This window comes from Alligator mississippiensis, chromosome 1, assembly GCF_030867095.1.
Source record: "Alligator mississippiensis isolate rAllMis1 chromosome 1, rAllMis1, whole genome shotgun sequence".
In the NCBI taxonomy this organism is placed as follows: Eukaryota; Metazoa; Chordata; order Crocodylia; family Alligatoridae; genus Alligator; species Alligator mississippiensis.
In genome coordinates this window covers 327152164-327172222 of record NC_081824.1, presented here as the reverse complement: position 1 = coordinate 327172222, position 20059 = coordinate 327152164, and the positions used below count along the sequence as shown (strand labels likewise).

The window sequence follows — 20059 nt, the reverse complement described above, 5'->3', positions numbered from 1 at the left end:
AGCTGTTCATGAAAATTCAGGAATATTAACAGCTTCCTCAGGTAGCCCATTACATCCATACCCTCAATCTGTAGCTAAGGCAGGAAATAAGCACAAACAATAGTTTTAACTTTCACCTCTCATAGCACAGCTGGTCATCAATGCAGGGAAAGAAGAAAAAGAAAAAACATAAGAGCTGAAAAAATATTCATCATCAAATCACTGTGGGGATAAATCCAAAGAAAAAGAGGAGGAGGATAATGTCAGACATTGTACTTGGGAACCATCATTTTAACATTTTTCATATTCTGGAAAACATGAGAAGCTTTAGAGTGATTTGAAAGAATTTACACTCTGCTGTAGGAAGTGTTATCTTAAAATGTATCTCATCCCTGGATGACTAATTGTCCATATCTGTATTAAAAGAGCACACACAGGTGCCACCAATTGAGATCTGGGTGCCACTGCACTAATCACTGTGAAAGTACATAACAACTGCATGCATTTCAAGGTGGGTATGGCACCCATGAACAGAGCAGATCTAAAGTGCACAGATCTAAATTGCCATGCCACTAATTTAGGCATTTACCTCCACAGACAGAATCCAAACAGAAAAGAGATATATGATAGGTCTCAATGGCTCGGAGATGGCAAATCAGGATTCACAGTAGTCAGAGCAGGGTTGTATAAGTCAGTCAGTAGGAAGTGTAGAAGAAATGGGGTTCCCTGGGATCCTGCCCATCTCTCTGATTTGAGCAGCACTTAGGCAGTTTCCTGAAACCCCAAATTAGGTGTTTCTGCCAGTGTGGATTCACAAACATAGGCTTTAGATATTTATTTAACCCTTCTGGCAATACACAGGCCTGGTTCAAATGGGGGGGGGGGGGAGGGAGGGGAGGAGGAGGATCTTGAGCCCCACCCAGACACCTTGGAAAAATAATCTTTACTCTAGATCCTAAAAGAACAACTTCCCCGCTTCAGTAAGTAATTCAAACAGAAAACAAATGTTTAATAAAGGGAAACAAGAACAACAAAACCATATCAAACAATACAACTGTCAAGCACCCCAACTATTAAGCACTTCAAATAACAAACACCCTACACTATTAAATACCCCAACAATTAAAATACCCTTGCTCTCTCAGTTTCAGTCTCTATCTGAAGCACCCCTTCCCCAAGGAGCTGCTACCTTGCCCAGTCCAGGAGGGAGTGGGTCTCCCTCAGGATTGCTGGTGGAGATTGAATCACTAGCTATTGTACCTGGGGTACCATTGCTCCACTACCAAAGGTTGGCACAGATATGTGCTGCCTGCTACCACTCCTTTAAGGGTCATGCTACCTGCCATCACTCAGGGTCTCCATTGCTGCTTGGGGAGTGCTGCTTAAAGGTCTCACTGCCTGCAATGCATGAGACTTTGCCACCACTAGTAGAATAATCTTAACTCTTCAGGTCTTGAAGTAGCTTAGGTAGCTCTACTCTTTTAGATGCTGAACAGCTTGCTAGCTGCTCAGGGATCTCAGCTCTTGATCCTGCTAGTAGGACAGCTTCAACTGTATTTTACTCGATACAGTTTTAAAAGCCTCAGCAAGAATGCTCTCAAAGGATAGCTCTGGCCTACAGTCTCCCTTGGCTCTCCAGATTTTCTCTCAACATAAAAAAAAACATGCAGGCCACAACACTGCAAGCATCACCCCAGGTTACAGCAAGCATCAACCTCCCTGTGACATCCAGACAACTGCATCCCTCAGCCTGTGTGCTGTAATAGGGTCCCACAGCAGGGGTGGCCATGATGCCCCTGGAGTCCCCTCAGCTCTTATCAATTTTGTTTTCTTTTGGACAATTCACCCTTCCACTTTTCTGCCATACCTTCATGTGATTTTGTCTTTAGAAAAGGGAGGCTGACCCTTGGCTTCCCAAGCCTCATCTCATACTCCTGAATGCAGGTGCCTCCACTCTCTGCCTTAAGGGCTTACTACGTGGGAACCATCCTGCCCACTACTTACACCCAGGCCTCACAGATACCACACATATTAATCAAATCATAACTGCCTCTATGGGCTACAGGCAATGGGCTCTTGGCTCTATTTGTCCTTACACCAGCCCCTCTGGGCTATGGGTATTATGGACCCCTCAGTCTCCAGACATGGCCTTCCTGGCCTTCCATTCTTCTCCTTAGATCCTGGCCCTGTTTCTAGGCCAGTTTCATAGTTTCTTAGTAGGTAGGGTCAGAAGGGACCTGAGCAGATCATCAAGTCTGACCCTCTGCCATGGGCAGGAAACAATGCTGGGGTCAAATGACCCTGGCAAGGTGATTATCTAGCCTCCTTTTGAAGACCCCCAGGGTAGCAGCGAGCACCACTTCCCTTGAAAGTTGGTTCCAGATCCTAGCCACCCTGACTGTGAAGTAGTGCCTTCTGATGTCTAACCTGAACCTACTCAGGGTCAATTTATGGTCATTATTCCTCGTTGCTCCCAGTAGTGCTCAGGGGAACAGGGACTCTCCCATAGCCTGCTGGTCCGTCTTAGCTGAGAGGGGATCTGGTGGCCATCTACAAGCTGGCCTTCTCTTGTGGAGGCTGAACAGGTTCAGGTCCCATAGCCTCCACTTATGGGGCAGCAAGGCAGACCCTACATCATGCTAGTGGCACTCCTCTGGACCCTCTCTATGCTGGCCACATCCCTCCTGAAGTGTGGCACCCAGAACTGGACGCAGTACTCCAACTGCGGCCTGATCAATCTCATATAGAGGGGGAGGATCACCTCCTTGGACCTGCTTGTGATGCATCTGTGGATGCATGACAAGGTGCAGTTAGCCTTCCTGACTGCGTCCCCACATTGACGGTCCGTGCTCATTTTGGAATCAATAATGACACCAAGATCCTTTTCTGCCTCTGTGCTGATGAGAAGGGAATTCCCCAGCCTGTAGGTGTGCTGCTGGTTCTTCCTCCCCAGGTGCACTTGTCAGTATTGAATCCCATCCTGTTCTCATCCACCCACCCCTGTAACCTGTCTAGATCTAGTTACAGCCTTTCCTCTCCTCCAGCGTGCCCACTTCTCCCCACATCTTAGTGTCATCTGCGAATTTGAACAAGGTGCTTTTCACCCCCTCGTCCAAGTCGCTGATGAAGATGTTGAACAGTGTGGACCCGAGGACTGAGCCCTGGGGGACCCCACTTCCCACATCCCTCCAGGTCAGAAAAGACCCATCCACCACCACTCTCTGGGTGAAGCTCTCCAGCCAATTTGCAACCCATCTGACTGTGTAGGTATAAACACCACAGTCATTTAATTTCTTAATGAGAATGGGGTGAGAGACAGTGTTGAAGGCCTTCCTAAAGTCCAGAAAGACTATGTCCACCGCAACACCTGCATCCAAGGCTTTTGTGACCTGGCCATAGAAGGCCACCAGGTTGGTCTGCCAGGACCTGCCTCGAATGAACCCATGTTTATTGCCTCTAAGCATGATCTCCCCTGCTGGTCCCTCGCAGATGTGCTCCTGGATAATTTTCTCAAAGAGCTTCCTGAGGACTGAGGTAAGACTGGCGGCCTGTAGTTTCCTGGGTCCTCCTTCCTCCCTTTTTTGAAAACAGGGACCACATTGGCCCTTTTCCAATCCTCTGGCACCTCACCAGAGCACCACGAGTGCTCATAAAGCTGTGCCATGGATCCTGCAATGACCTCTGCTAATTCCCTCAGCACTCTGGAGTGGAGATCATCAAGACCTGCTGACTTTAACACATCTAGACCCACCAGAAGTTCTCTGACTAGGTCCTCACTGACCTTGGGCCTGGCAGTGCCTCCCCTGGGTCCATCGGGGAGCCCAGTGTGGGGGATGCCCCAGTCCCTGCACAAGAAGATGGAGGCAAAGAAATTGTTAAAGAGGTTAGCTTTGTCATCTGGTGTGACCACCAGATTTCCTAGCATATCCTGCAGAGTTCCTACATTGCCCGGTACCTGCTTTTTACCCCTATGTATTTAGAAGATGACTTCTTAATGTCCTTGATCTGGGTTGCTAGTCCCAGTTCCATCTACACCTTAGCCATCCTAACAGCCCCCCTACAATCTTGGGCAATGAAGGTATAATCCTTCTAGGTGATGGCCCCTCCCTTCCACTGGGTGAACACCTACTTTTTAGCTTTGAGACATTTATGGATGCTTTTGGTGAGCCATGGGGGCTTTTGAGCACTCCTGCCCCCTTTGATCTATGTGGGGATTGTCACCCCTTGGGCTTGGAGGATCGTCTGCTTAAGGAACAACCACACTTCCTGGACTCCAAACTCCCTTCCCCTCCAGGACCTCAGTGCCTCCCTGACTAGTCTCCTTACCTCATTGAAATCTGCCCTCCTGAAGTCTAGGGCTGTTGTCTTGCTGCAGGCCTCTGACACCCTGCACTGCATGGTGAATTCCAGTAGGCAATGATTGCTATCACCCAGGTGGTCGAGAACCCGCAGTCCACTCACCGGGTCATTGCCTGTGGCCAGGACTAGGTCCAACAAGGCATTTCCCCTGGTGGGACTGTGCACCACCTGGGCTAGGAGGAGGTCATGTAACTCGGCTAGGAACCTACATGAGTGGTCAGACCTGGCTAACTGCTCCTACCAGCAGATATCCAGGTAATTTAGGTCACCCATGATGACCACGTCCCTTGACTTAACTGCCTCTGCAAGCTGACTTAAGAATTCCCAGTCCAGCTCTTCCCCCTGGTTGGGTTCCCTGTAGTAAACCCCTACTGTTAAGTCCCTTTCCCCACAACCCCCTTGTATATGGACCCAGAGCACTTCAGTCTGCCCCTCCTCTGACCTAGTGCTGTTTGTTGAGGATGTGTATTGCTCTTTGACGTAGAGCACCATACCCCCACCTTTCCTCCCCATTCTATCCCTCCTGTACAGCCCCTGATGTTTACTGCCCAGTCATGCATTGGATCCCACCAAGTTTCAGTGAGCCCTACTATGTCTGGGTTTGTGTTAGCTAGCAGGAGGGCAAGTTCCTCCTGCTTGTTCCCCATACTATGAGCATTAGTATAGAGGCATTTAAGGCCTCCTGAAGGTACATGCACCACCCCCTCTATCCCATCTGGGCCCCTGTCTCTTACCTGGGTATTTCTTGTGCTCGTTGCCTGTCTTGGCTGGGCTGTTCTTGTGGGTGGCTCTTTGTTCAGTGTTCCATGGCTCCCTCTATCCTCAACTTCCCTTCCCCTGACAAGCCTAGTTTAAAGCCCACCAGAGGAGATCAGCCAACCTGATAGAGAACACATGCTTACCTTTGGGGGAGAGGTGGAGCCCATCCCACCCCAGCATGTCTCTTGTCCTGAAGTATGCGTCGTGGTCCAGAAAGCTGAAGCCTGCTTTGAGACACCATTTTTGAAGCCGTAGGTTAACCTCCCTGATGCAGGACTTGTGGCATCGTCTGCATCCACTGACTGGAAGAACAGATGAGAAGACCACCTGTGCCCCTATCTCCTTCATCTTGCTCCCCAGGGCTTGGTAGTCCTTCATCAGGTGATCAGGGCTGCTCCTGGCCGCATCATTAGTGCCTGAATGGATTAGGATGATAGGGTAGTAATCAGTGGCCGGATAATGGCTGGGATCATCTCCGTCACATTCTGTACCCTTGCTCCAGGCAGACAGTAGACCTCACATGACATGGGATCCTGGCAACAGATGGGACCCTCTGTGCAGTTGAGACCCATGGGCTCTCCAGTTCTGCCAATCTCTGGCTGTGGCCCTGTAACAGGTGTTCACTCTGGGCCGATCTAAACGTGGCCCACATACTTGTTCCTGGGGCAACCGCCCGCCTTCTTCCTGCCATGCCTTGCTGTTAATTGATGTTAGTTAGCGGGAGGCTGCCCTTGTACTGCCCCGAGGCCAGGGGGCGCTATCTGCAGCTCCGTTTCCTCCCCTACACCGCAGTCCACACCTTGCCGATGGAATGGACGTTGTGTCCTAGCCTTATTACAATCTGGCCCCTTTTTGTCCTCTCTGGGCCTTCCTTTCTTTGATAGGGCCGGGGAGAGCCCTAGCACCGGAGAGGGCACCTATCTCACTACGTGCCTTCTTCCCTGGGGCTCCCCAACAGAGCTGTTACTCTCTGGGGCCTCCTCAGTGATGCTGCCCCTTCTCTGGGGCTTCCCGTGCCCGCACTGGGGCTTCTCAATAATGCCACCCTCTCTCCAGGGCTGCCCCCTTTCTGGGGTCCTCATTAATGTTGCACCCTCTCTGGGCTCACCACGCCCGCACTGGGCTTCTCAGTAACTCCGCCCCCTCTCCAGGGCTCACCGCACCCACACTGAGCTCCTCAGTAATGCCACCCCCTCTCTAGGGCCTTCTCTGTAAAGCTGCCCCCTTCTCTGGGGTTGGGGTCTATACACCCCAAATGCTGCACCCTCACTGGTGCTGGGGTCCTCACACTCCACTGTGAGTCCCCTATGAGGCCTCCTCCAATCCCTCATAGCCTCACCCAAACCACCGGTGTAACAAACAGAAACACAAGCCCTTTGGCTATAACTTAAATGGAAGCCGCTTGGCCATAAGAACATTCAAGCCTACCCAGGGATTACTCCATCCCTCAGCAGTGCCAAACACTGCTCCTGCTGTCAGGCCTCCCCTCTCTTCCATGACAGAGCTCCTTCCTCCTGGACTGCTGGCAGGGAACTGACTCTGGCCCCAGCCCCCAGGGTTTATAAGGGAGCCAGGCCCTGCCCCTTCTGGTCAGCTGACCTTCCCTGGTTGCCCCAGCAACCTACAGCTGGGCTCCTTATTCCCTACTAGGGAAGAAGCCCTAGCAGTTTCCCCTCTTTGGGAGCAGGGCACCTCAGTGCTCTCTGACAGTCCCTCATTGGCCTTTAACCCATCCTGAGCTCTGGCCCTACTCCTAGGCCAGTGAGACCTAAGGGGCATCCTGGCCCTACCTGCTCTCTCAGCTCTCTAGCCCTCTGTTCTCTCCCTGGGCCCTCTGGCTCTGGTCCCTCTCTCTGGGATCTCTGCTTTCTCTCTGGGCTCTCTGGCCCCTCTCTCCCTGGGCCAAATGGGATCTCCTTACTTCCCCTCAGTCCCTTCCACTAACCACCAGGATTGCTTATCGCAGCTCAGATGCCAACCCAGAGCTCTGCTGCTCAGAAGCTCCTCTCCCAGGGCCAGACTGCCTGCCCAGCTCCAGCTCTTGGCTTATATCCTGATAGGCCAGCCTCTGTAGGTCATGTGACTCCTAATTGCCCCCTGTAACACCTTCAGGCTGCTTCTCAGGTAGCCTGCCTTTTATTAGAGTAGCAGGAGCATGAAGCTTTCTGCTACGGTGTCTTCCAACTGCAAAAATATAAGAGGGAGGCCTAGTGACACAAAGATCTGGCCAGTGACAAAGATTTCCACCCCCACCCCCCATCCCACCTCCTTACATTTAGGATACAAATGAAAAAATAGGCACAAAACAGGCCATTTGAACCATTCACAGGAAGCTGTTCTTCAGGTAACCTGAAGAAGAATGAATGGCATTGGATACTGTGCCCAAGTCTATCCCAGCCATGCCATTGGTGCAATAAAAGATATAACTTGTAAAAGTCCTGGCCTCTCACATAGTTCTTCAAACTATCATGGCTGCTACAATGTCACTCTAACACTACTAGTCAGTGATTTTGTACTTGCATCCAGATGACTGGTAAGTACACTGAACTTCACTAAGCCCAAAACTGATCCTTCAAAATTTCTTATTCCTTGCTAATTCTTCATTCAGTGATAATAACTCCAATTACAACTTTTTGAGGTCTGTTAGTGACCTTTCAGCACTGTAGTACTTGTTTGATTTAACAGATGATTTATTGCCATTGCATAGTGCTACTTTTCCTGTCTCAGAATGTTATGCAGTACTGAATGAAATACCTTATGGAAGACAAAGGATATTTTGTCTACACAGTTAGTTTTATCAGTGAATCTTGCTACAAATAGAATGAAAGCAAGTTTGTTTGACAAAAGCTACTTTCCATAAACTATGATAAGTGGCACTACTTTTTTCCATGTTTTAATTCCCTATTCATTGATCACCATATCAAGCTTTTCCATTATCTTTCTCTGCAATTTATGGCAATATATCTAACCTACATTCTTCCTAGTAATCCCACCTGCCATTTTTGGATGTGGCATGACACTAGCAGTCTTCTAGTCTTCTGGAATTTCTTGCTGTTGGGCCCAAGATGACATCTTTAGTTTCATCCAGTTTCATTCAGTTTGGCTTTTATGAATTCTTCAAGACAGCTGTTCCTAAACATCTGCAGTCATGTCATGGATTCATCAGCCAACTATATCATTCAAAAAGGAAACTGTTCTGACTTGATTAACATCAGCAGATTCCAATATAATGTGAATGACATTCAAAACTCAAGGCACAGAAAATGCTTCCTCACTTATAATGAGATTTGACAGCTTTCACTATTCACCATTTCATGAATACGATGCTCAGAGGTTTCTCCTTTTTACAGGATTACTGTTAATAAAACAGCCCCGCAATTTTGTAACTCAATACTTTTTTGCTCTAAAAATTGTAATAGATTTATTTTGTAGGAGTGGATAATTTATCTCCAGATTGTTCATTGCTCCTTTTTGTCACCTATTCCATTGTCAAGCATCCTTAGTTACTTTCTGGAATATCATGGTACAAGAAAAGAATTCTGGACCAGAAAGCAAAGTGTTTAGGACAACCTTTCTGCCTGGTCCCTTGGAAAAGAGCATGCAGTGGAATCCAATTAACTCCCCCTTGAAGCAACTACTAACAGGTCCCAAAAGGGCAGGGAGGCAAAATAAAAAAACAGAACCAAAAACACTCAGTGCCTGATTACAGCAAAATGGCAACATCTGGAACCAAAATGCCCCATTTCCTTGTATCATGAAAAATGCCAAATCCCACAATGGGGACATTTTGAAGTCCCCACGTTATAATGAGGACAAGATGGAGCACTACTGTCCCTGTTTCTTACTCCTTACCTGAAGTCTTAGTCCTATTCAAACTTCTGTCATTTGGACAACTAACTGCGTTTGTCAGCAGAGAATAAGACGCCAGTTAGAATATATGGGGAGAACTAACTGACCTTTCAGTCAATTTGCATAATTAACAAAATACTGCTGGAAAAGATATATGGACAAGTACAATTATTTTAAGTATTTTTAAGAGTATAACAGGATCCTTCACAGGGGTGGCCAGGATCCATTGTCCATTTTTACTACCTAGCTTCAGAGTTTATCAGATATATTTAGGTTGCCTTGGGGAGATAAATTTAAAAAATAATAATAATATTGGAAGGTATTGTAACCCTGGAAAAGAAGTTTGACATTTAAAAAAGTTTCACTAACTGCTTTTTCACAGAGTTGAAATTTTAGCAACATGCATTTTAACCACATATACACATCTGGCCATAGCTTTTTGAATTAACTGTAACCTATTCAGTGTCTGGTATTTTCAATTAACTGAAGCTTATTCACATCTGGCAAGCTAGCAAACAGAGAGGGAGACAGACAGAAAGTTACAACAGGTTAGCAGAAACCTGCAATGAATACACATTTGGACAGTCTGGAAGAGCATCAGTGTCACTCTGGGAATGTTCCTGGCATAGTAAAAGAAAAAAACATCAAAGACATTACAGATTTAAACTGCCTCCAAGAGTGCAAACTGTAGTGACAGAAAATGGAAAAAAATATCCTCCAAGGGACTGTGAAGGATGAGGCTATTCCGAGATGATACCAGATTCTGCCTACAAAGCTTGCATCTTGTCAAAATTCCATTTAAATCAAATATTGTATAATTTTGGCCCAAGTTCAGAAGCAAGTCTTCAGCTCAGCCCAGAAACTGCAGGAACCAAATCAACTTTGGAAGGAATAGTTTAGTTAGGGCATCTTGTCATTTACATGGCACATCTTATATTTTAAAAGAATACTTTAACTCAGATACCAGCATTTAAAAATAACAAAAGGCTAGTCAGGGTCTGAAAATGGAACCCTGAAGAGCTGGAAGACAAAAATATCCTAGCATAACCATCATTGTGCTTGTTTGAGACTGTTCTAAACATGCCAAAATACTACTGTTGGCAAGCCAGTAGTCTGCCTTCAAAGCTGACATTGCCTCAGCATGATTGATGGAGTCAGAAGCTGCCAGTAAACACAAGGAATAGCACTTTGATCCCATTGGAGATAGAAAAGTATTGTAGCCCAAGAAGTTACTCTGTGTGTAACTTGTATAAAGCACAACGGAATTTTTGCAAAAGTCTGTATCACTGAGGCATGATTGGGGAAGTAATTGAGATTTTGAAATAAATTCCATGTAGAGGATGGATTATTGTAAACTAGATAAACAGCTTTTTATCCAGCTACAGATTTCAAAGCTAAACAGCCTGCCCTATGAGCAAATACAAAAATCTTATGTTAAAACATTTAAAATTAAAGGCTTAGAAAATATCCATATGACAACATTCCTGAAAAGTCTTGTGATAGCAGCTGTCTCACAAATCTCATCTGTAGATTTCCATACAATTTAGCAGTATTTTCTGCCTGGGAGAAATTTTACAATCTTTGAATTCTCCTTCACCTGACAAAGTGAGAAGCCAGTGTGGGGGTAGTGTGGGGCCAGTGAAGGATTGATTCAGTCCCCTTAAGCAGATCATGGACTACTCTAATTTACCACTAAAACCTGGGAAAGTTTTGGCTTTTGTTGAGGGAGGGTGGGGGAGGGGTATTTTGTTTTGGTGTACCCTGTCTCTGAAAGGTCACTGCAAAGGACTGAGAGATGAGTGTACTATTTTGGGCCATTTTGAGGATTCCAGGTCCAGAGTGTAGGAGAAGGGAATGGGATACAGACTGCAGGAAGATGGTGATAGATGAGTAAACAACCAGTTATTAGCAGCCTACAGATTGCAATGACAGTTGCTTCACTTCCTGCACTTATGCAGAACTGTCCAGTGGCAGCAATTTTTACTTGCATCCTAAAGAAGGAATTTGACATCTATTGGGCATGTCCACGTGTGCATTTCCAGTACCAGCATAAACATCATTTGAATGTATACCCAGGAGCAATTAACTCCAGAGCAATAAATTCTGCAGTTTATTCAGGAGCAGCATGTGGAGCCTGGGGCAGAGCAGCCCCTGCTGGCAAGGAGCCTTAAGGGTCAGCCTGCCAGCCAGAGACTGCTCCCCCTGGCTTAGTGTGCTGTAAAGAGGTTGGCTGGGCCATGAGGGTGCTCCAGTACAAGGCTAGCCAGCAGACAGTCCCCACGCGGAAGCACCCTCATGCCCCAGCCAGCTGGGCAGCATCTACACACGTGCTGCTGCGGAGTTTTTCACTCCATAGTAGGATAATACTTGTAAATACAAGTACTTGTAAATACAAGTACTGTCCTCCTTACTCCAAAATAGCTTATACCAGCCTTATAGGGGTCCACATGTAGATGCCAATATCTTTACTGTGAAGCTAATTAGCCCGCTACACAGTAAACATTTTGTGTAGATGCACCCACTGAATACAAATTGTTCACAAAATACTTATTTGTAGGCGCACTCTGGTGGATCTCTAAGAGGTTATGCCATACAATATACTGGAAAATCTTCGTTCATCTGGTAGTGCAACTTGGATTGCTTTGATCTTCTCTTGAAATTTTAACATGGTCTTGCATTGACTTGCAGTAAAACAGTTATGCTTAATGCCTGATTTGATGCCATACCATAGCAATTAAGGGCAGTGTTTATAAAAGGACTTAGCACCTATGACTAGGCAGTTCAGCAATTTATTGTGGGTGTCTTACTCTTGGAGTAGAATCTAAAATCCAGAGTTATGTGCCTGAACTCACTACATAATTCATGGGAGAGTTAGGTAATCCAGAAGGGTGAACCAAAAATATTCACAGGCTGAACAGGGTAGCCATTTAGAACTCCTACTCTCTCTCCAAAGCTTAGGAGCCTGACTCAGGACTGCAGGAAGAGGCCACCACTTCTTCCAGAGCAAATACCTAGAACTGTTCTTTCAGACAGCAGGACTCATTCCTTTTCAAAATACAGTTTCTGGAAGAAGTAGTAGAGACAACTATGTTTTAGAAATAGCCTAGAGGTTTGGACAATAGCCCAATAACTGGGACACAATGGGCACCTATACATGTGCATTGAGGTTGCTCCGACACTCTGTAATTACAGCGCATTGGAGCAGACTTGATTAATCAGGTCTGCTGGAGCATGGTAATTACTATGCTCCAGCAGACGCCAGTGTCACGTTCATCAGTGTCCCTGTGCTGAAAAATAGCCATGATGGTACTTTAACTAAAGCTCATTCAAACAAGTTTTAGTTAAAGCATTCCTGCTACTCTTCTTCAACGCAGGGATGCTGACACACATGGCACTCCCGGCACTTTAATTACATCTCCCACAAGGAAGTGCTCTAGCCACTAAACTATTTTTTGTGTCATGTTTACCCATTTTAAATTAGACAGGCAGTGATTAAAAACCAGCAATAGCATTGGCAAGAGGGACCAGAACCCAGGGCTCTCTATTCTAGGAGAATGCTCCAACTACTAGGCTACTGATACAGGTTCCCTTTTGTTCGTTCTAGCACCAGGACTCTTCTATTCTTGGATGCACCATGACCCAGGCTAAAACAGAAGGGGTTGATAGGACCTAGTCTATCTACAGATTGGGAGTTGGGATGCGGAAGATGTGGGTTTCAATCCCCCTAAGCTAAGGTGGCCCTAGAACCTAGGTGTCTCTCTTCCTGTGTATGTGCTCAAACTACTGGATGACTAAGAAAAACGGTTCATGTTGCCACCACTACTAAACAGTATCCTCAGTAGCTGAACTAATCGTTGTGACTTGCTAGGGAACAAAGCAGCCTAATGAACAAGGTGTATCAGGTGCCTAAGCTCCTCAAGTGTGGGAGTGCAGCCCTGTACATAGTATTCCTATTGGCTATCTCTAGGTATACTGAAACATCCTTTGGAAGCTTTTATAACTCTGTATAGAGCACCTAAGTCTCTCAGTGATCAAGGAATCTAATCTGGTCAAATTGGTAAGCATCTAACTCAGAACGTTTGTTCCCCAGAATGCCCCAAGGAATGACAAGGTTGAACGGTTATAAACTCCTCCAAGACCATTTCAGACTGGACATACGGAAGAACTTCTTTACTGTCTGAGCCCCTGAAGTCTGGAATAGCCTGCCACCAGAGGTGGTTCAAGCACCTACTTTGAATGCCTTCAAGAGAAATCCGGATTTTTTCTTGCTGGGATCCTATGACCCCAGCTGACTTCCTGCCCCTGGGACAGGGGGCTGGACTCGATGATCTTCTAAGGTCCCTTCCGGCCCTAATGTCTATGAAATCTGTGAAACATATTTAATATATGAGAAAATTTAATCTGCAACAAACTGCTGCTGAAAGCCCTTTCTTCATTTCCAACAGGAATTTTTGGAGCTGTGCTATTGTAGTATGCAATTTTTTATAAAATATTCTGCATAGACTCAAAATTGCAATTTATCATTACCATTTATCATCTGTGTTAGCATCAGATCCATAATTACATTAATGAAAACTTCATAATTCTTATTGAAATTATGACATTAAGGAGTTGAGCATTATTATAATAAATGTTTTTCATTTGCCTACTTCATGCCTTGATGATACAAAATATTTTATGATAAATATTTTTTTTTTCTAAGTAGATGAAGAAAATAAACTACAGACCATTACACAACTAGAGGGATGCAAACACAATGAATTGCAAGTGACCTTACAATATTATTGGTATAACATTGTGATCTACATTTCTTCCTACTGCCACAGAATTTAAAAGAAATCAAGGGGGGAGGGGCATTCAGATGTAATCCATAAACCAGTGAGGCCAGGTACAGTCATTACACTTTTACCGGTAGTACCAGTCTATACCTGTAATAGAAGAGAAGTCTGGTGCATACAGGCTGGTTTAAAAATGGTAGAACACACATTTACCCCCCACCTCCCAGCAACACACTTAAGGGTGAATGTGTGTTCTGTTTGAAACTGATCTAAACTATGCCACTTACAGCAAAACACATAACTTAATCAATTCTGCTTCAAGCTTTTTCAATGTCTACATCTAACATGAATTAGAAAGAAAATATGAGGTCATAAAGGAACAAGCTCAGAAGTGATATGTAAAATGGTGTAAATAAAAACTTACATTCTTTTATATTTGGCAATGGTTTTCAACCTTTTTTGTTTTGTGGAGTCCTAAAAATTTTTGAAAGGAGGTACGGATCCCTTTGGAAATTTTGAATTATTTTTGGACCCCTTTGAATTGTATGTGTAGGTATTCATGTACGTTTGAATGCTGAGTCATCTTTCGCAGGCCCCTTAGGTGTAGTCTGCAAACGCCTGGGGGTCTACAGACCACTGGTTGAAAACCACTGATCTAAGGAAATCTCAGTTGGCAGAACTTAAGTGCAGAATTGTAACAATGTGTAAGCAGATACAAGTTGAAGCAGCACCCATGCTATTTTAACATACTTATTCTGTCTTCACCTGCTTAGATTCCTACATGCATCAGCAGAGTTGGTGTAATTAAATGTAAAGCTGTGACACTGAGTGCAGTCTAGTTTAGTGATACCCTAGCTAGCTTTAAACTACCTATGTAAAGGTAACTACACCAGTCTGACTGTAGAAGCACAGAGCTCACCTTGGGCTAATTTACTTTGTCTATGACTAGAACTTCCTTATACACTGAAAAAATCTGCACCAAAACCCTTGTGTACAAAAATTAAAAATTAAAAATTAGTTTAATCTAAATTGATATAATTTAGACACTGAGGGACAGGAAGAAAACATATCTTATATCAGTTTAGATTGTTTCTAGAGTTAGTCTGTTCCACACAAGCAATGGGGAAAAATCTTTCACAATGTAAAGGGACTGGGGTATAACAACACATCAGCTGCTCCTGTTACATCTCATGTGTACATTTAGGTCTCTTCTACATGTTACATGTATTATGCAATTACCCAGTTAATTGTGCAATTAATTTAGACCAGTTGCACATGCAAATTAACTATCATACCTTAAAAGGTCCAACCAGCTATGAAGTTGTAGCTAGAAAATGTGTAATAATGTTATAGCTGGTTTCTATCCAGGTTTAATTTGCACATGCAGTTTATGCCTCAGCCACTGATCAGGCTCCCAGTTGTGGGGATACACTATGCTCTGCCATAGCTGGGAGTCTTGCAGCTGATAAGACTCCCAGCTATGGCACAGCCCCACAGGCTTCTGTGCCTGGGAGCTCCAACAGCTGATTGGTGCTCCAAGCTGGGGGAGGGGGGGGAGGGTTGTGTATCCCCAAGCCTAAGAGCTTCCAGCTGATACTGGCTCCCAGTTTCAGGGGCACCATGCACCCCCATGGCTGAGACACTGCAACTGATGCAGACTCCCAGCCATGGAGGTTCTCCATGCATGATGTGCCTCTGCTACTGGGAGGCGTGTCAGCTGAGGGACCTCACAGCCACAGGAGTTTTCTTCTTCTCGGTGCAGGGGGAGCAATGCATGGCATGGCAGGAGGTATGACTATGTGGATTGAGCATCAGATACCATTGTGCCTTTACCTTCATGTGTAGAAGGGTCCCTAGTGGTTGATGAAAACAGCCCATTGTTAGATGTAATACTCCTCTTTCACCAAGGGGCAAAACTACTGTGGGTTGGCTTTAATTTACCACAGGATAAGTCTGTGTGTATGCTCTGTGATAACTGTCCAATTGATGCACTACAAAATACAGTACCAGTTTACCTCATGGTAAACTTTCTCATTCACATGGTAACTGTATTGTGTTCACAGCCTCCGAATTTTGCTTCATAATAAGCACACTGCCAGCTCCTGCAAGATGGCAATCTAAACTAGGTGTTATTACAATTTGAGGCCATTAGGTGGTGGGAGAGCTGGTTAGAACTGAGAAAAAGACTACCTTGTTTTGAAACTGTCTAGGGGAGGAGACACTGGACTACCAGTGCATCTTATACCAGTGCATAGTTACTTCTCACTGACTGAGGTATAACTTTACCCTGGAGTGGAAAAAACTTGATGTAAATCTGTGTACCACTTATTTGCTCCACTTTTACTACAAGTCAGTTCACTGTGTAATGTGTTCATACCTATGGACTCCATTGGATTCATGAGACCAAACTTAGAGTTCACGTGATAATTACATCCATTTATGCTAACCTAGATTCTAAGGGTGCACCCAAAAAAAATTATTTTGGCCGATAGCAATGGCCAATTATTAACCAGCCATTTTGGCTATTGGATCAGTATCAGCCAATATGCAGCTTGACAGTGTGGACAGCAGCATCCGGCCAGTAAGTCTGTGGGGGGGAAGTGGCATGGTGGGGTAAGGTCAAGGCCCCCACAGTGAGGGACAGACTGGGGCTGGGGTAGGGGCAGGTGCTCTTCCTGGAAGAGGGGGCTGGGCCAGTGCTGTACTCAGGGTGGGTGGAGGCAGGGTGGATGACAGCATAATCAGGGGGTGGCCACAGCCCACCCTGTAGCCCCCACTCTCAGGGCCACTTCCACCCTCACCACCTTTGCCCAAGCTTAGTCCTGGCCCAGCCTCCCCACCGGGAAGAGGCCGGCACAGCCCCTGGTCCTGAACCTACAGCAGGCAGCCCACCCTTACCCCAAACTCAAATCTGGAGGGCACATGCCCCCATGCCTCACCCAGGGATACACACAGAAGTTGAGAGCCTCTGCCCCTCCTCACCCTGCCATGCCCCCAGACAAGTAACCCACAGTTCTGTCCTCCACCCTGACTCACCCCAGCTAGGCAGTGCCTGCCCCAGCCCTATTCGCCCTCTTACTGTGGGGGCCTCAATCTGCCCCCCCATGCCCCTTCCCCCCCACAAACTTAATGGCCAGACACCGGTCTCAACACTTCCAGGCTGCACTCCTGGCTGCATGCATGCTGTGACTGCATGTATGCACATGGCATTTACTGGTGACATCAGTTACACTTACACTGGCCAAAAAAAGCTGATTGCCGATAATGTTAATTTTCCTTTTATCGGTATTTATGATGGTATTGATCCAATATCAGTGCACCTCTACTAGATTCTTCTAGTGCTGTTTCTGCCACATGACTAATGTGCTCCTCCTCTTGGTTCTTTCATGGGTGAGCTATGCTAGTGTAGACCCCCTTACGCATTAGTAGGGAGAATGGAAATAGGTCAAAGGGTGATCAACTGAAAGGAACCTGAGTTAGTGTAAAAAGACATCCTTTTTTACTTTATTTTGCTGATTCCAGAGTAAGCATTTTGATGATCCTGCCTTTTGACATTTACACATAGTATTTTGAATGATGGCAACAGCTGGGCCACTTCTAAAACACTACCCTTTATTTACTGAGGAATTTGGATTTCTGGTAATACAGTTGAAATCAGTGAGAACTGCAATGTAAGAAAGGGCATATTATTTGAAGTTTCAAATGAAAACCACTATGTCCTAAGGAAGATTTTCAGCTCAAAATATTGTATTCTTATCTTTATAGTCTTCTTTACAAATTTATCAGAAGTAGCTTGTCTTTTTGTTAAAATAGAATTAGTATAAGTTTTGACAGAAACACTGTATTGTATAGGTTTGTTTGGGCTAATGTACACAAATTATACATAAGCCACTGCTATGTGTTTTTTCCCCCAAAAAGAAAACAAACTTTAAAATCTTTTGTTAACTGGATAAATTGGGAATGTCTGTAATGTGAGCCAGCAGTGCTAACAGTAAATTATTCTGGCAAAGAAGTAAAGCAAATACTCACTGAACAAATAGTGGTCTCATAAAAGTGATTTCAGTCACTCAAAGGAACCACTTCACTTATATTTTAATATTGCCCTTCTCCTCCATCACACACATTAGAGGAAACAATACAAAACCAATATAGAAATTAGAAAGTTAAAATAAAAGACAAGGGACTGGATTGTTCAAGGCATTTAAAATAGGATACAGCTCCTCAGAAACCTAGAGCAGACTTCAGGGAGATACAAAGTTGCTACTGACACCTGACAGAACTGAAATTACTAGCATGCCTCCAATTTCTGCTGGTTCTCCATTCACATCACAAAATGCAGCAAAATAACAAAGAACCTGTGCAAACTCCAAGCAAAAAAAAGCTAAGCATTGAAAAATTAGAGACTAAAATATTCGTACATATGGCAAATACACATAAAACTGTAACTTAGCAGGGGATTTAAGGACAGATTTACTTAGAACTCTGAAAATGAACTGAAATGGTAATTATTTCTTTTTGTCCATAAACTTATAATGGAAACCACCAGATGCCTAACCACCAACCTCACCAACACTCTCTGCTCCCATCCTTCCTGTACCTGCAGTAACTCCTTGAATTTGGTTTCTCTGTCTCTGCAGAATCTGTCAGGAGTGGGCAAAATATGACCCACAGGTGACATCTGGCCAACCAATTGATCTTATCTGACCTGCCAGCCGCCACTGGGAGCCTGAGGAGGAAGGGCAGCACCCTGCATCACTCCGCTGTGCTGCTGCCGGACCTGGGGCAGGTGGCACAACGTGCAGACTCCTCAACTCTACTGCGTCTATCTCCCCCTACTCAGCTTCCTGTTGGCATGGACTACGCAGTCCTAGGACCATGGCCATGGGCAGCCAGGCCCATGCAGGACAGGGCATGGTGCAGCATGGTGAGCAGCTGTCCTGCCCACCTACCAGCAGCAGAGCAGAGCAGCACAGGGAGCAGCCCCCTCTCCTCAGGCTCTCTGTAGCAGCCAGCAGGCCAGATAGGTTCAAATGACATCCCCCCAGCCTCCTCCCCACAACCTCAAAAACTTACCAAAACTCCTTGAGTGGCCCTCCAGCCCCAATAATTGCCCACCCTGATTTATATGCTTAGGTACTTATAGGTACTTAGGAGGGATGCCTCTATCTTCACATCTTGAGGTGCCTGCAAAGAAAGAAAGAGTCTGTTTACTATTTTTTTCTCTACTTGAATATAAGGAAGTCCTCACACACCACTTCTTTGTCCCAAGACCTCAGGTTGCAAGTTTTATCAAGTTTTCCTATGCTAGCCTTTCTTATTTGAAAACTTGGCTGCCCAGAGGTAAAAGGTGAAAAAACTTAGCAAGACAGCAACTGATCATGACATGTTAGGATCTCTTCCCTCACCTCATTTTTTTTAATTGTTACAATGTCTATTACTTTAAGACATATCAAATTGCTTACCCATACAATAGTGTTGGGACATGGAGTGTGATTTAACAGAGCTTCTTTTACCATCCTGGGTTCCCTGATTTTGAAGTGCGGGCAAGCCTCTGAGGACAAACATTTTAGAGGTCCCCAAAAGAAAAAAGGTGACATTCCAGGACAGCAGGGGTGTTTTCTCTATCTAGACACAGGGAATTTTTAAAAGTCTACTAACAGTACAAATATTAAGAACCAAAGGTTATTTTTTCCCCCACCATTATAGAAGCAGACTGACAAGTCTGCCCTCCCAGCTATCCTAATTAGCTGACAAGAGCTCCTGCTGCATGACAGCTATGTAAGAATCAATTCTGAGGACTGCGGAAAGATCTAAAAGATAAGCAAGGTGAAGTAGATAAGTAGCTGAAGCAGGTAATTTCAGATTTATACCCCACCACCTCCCCCGCCTCCCTGCCAACTACCACACAAGGAGGAGGACAAAAAAACAAATGGTTTTGACTTTGCCATTTAGGAGTTCCATGATTTATCTTTGCAGAAAGTCTGTCAGTTGAATAGACCACTGCCAAAAAAAGAGCAGCTGCACCTCCCACTGCCCCAGAGCAGCTTCTATGGAAGGATAACTGTGAGTACAGAACAGACCTCACTTACAAATGTCCACCAAAGGGGTCATATAAGCCAAACATTGCAGCTGTGTTTTAAAAATAGGCTTCTTAAGCTCTGATCTATGCATAAGGTGTTTTTATAATGTGCTGCAAACTGAGGCATCATACACAAAGTCACATCTGAAGAACCCTCTCTAAAAATGCCTTTTCTACCTTCCTCTGCAAGAAAACTTGGGGAAATTTGCCAGTACTGGGCAAGCACTTTGTCAAGTTCAACAGAGCAGGGACACAA

The 20059-nt window shown here is 45.2% G+C and overlaps 1 long non-coding RNA gene across 1 annotated transcript in view; it reads left to right on the top strand.

The window, feature by feature from the left end:
* LOC109285001 (uncharacterized) overlaps positions 1-14149 on the top strand; it is a 138624-nt gene extending 124475 nt beyond the window's left edge. The window contains exon 4 of the long non-coding RNA XR_009459148.1: positions 13037-14149. This is a non-coding gene — a long non-coding RNA (uncharacterized LOC109285001). The remainder of the gene's footprint in view (positions 1-13036) is intronic.
* The last annotated feature ends 5910 nt before the right edge of the window (positions 14150-20059 follow it).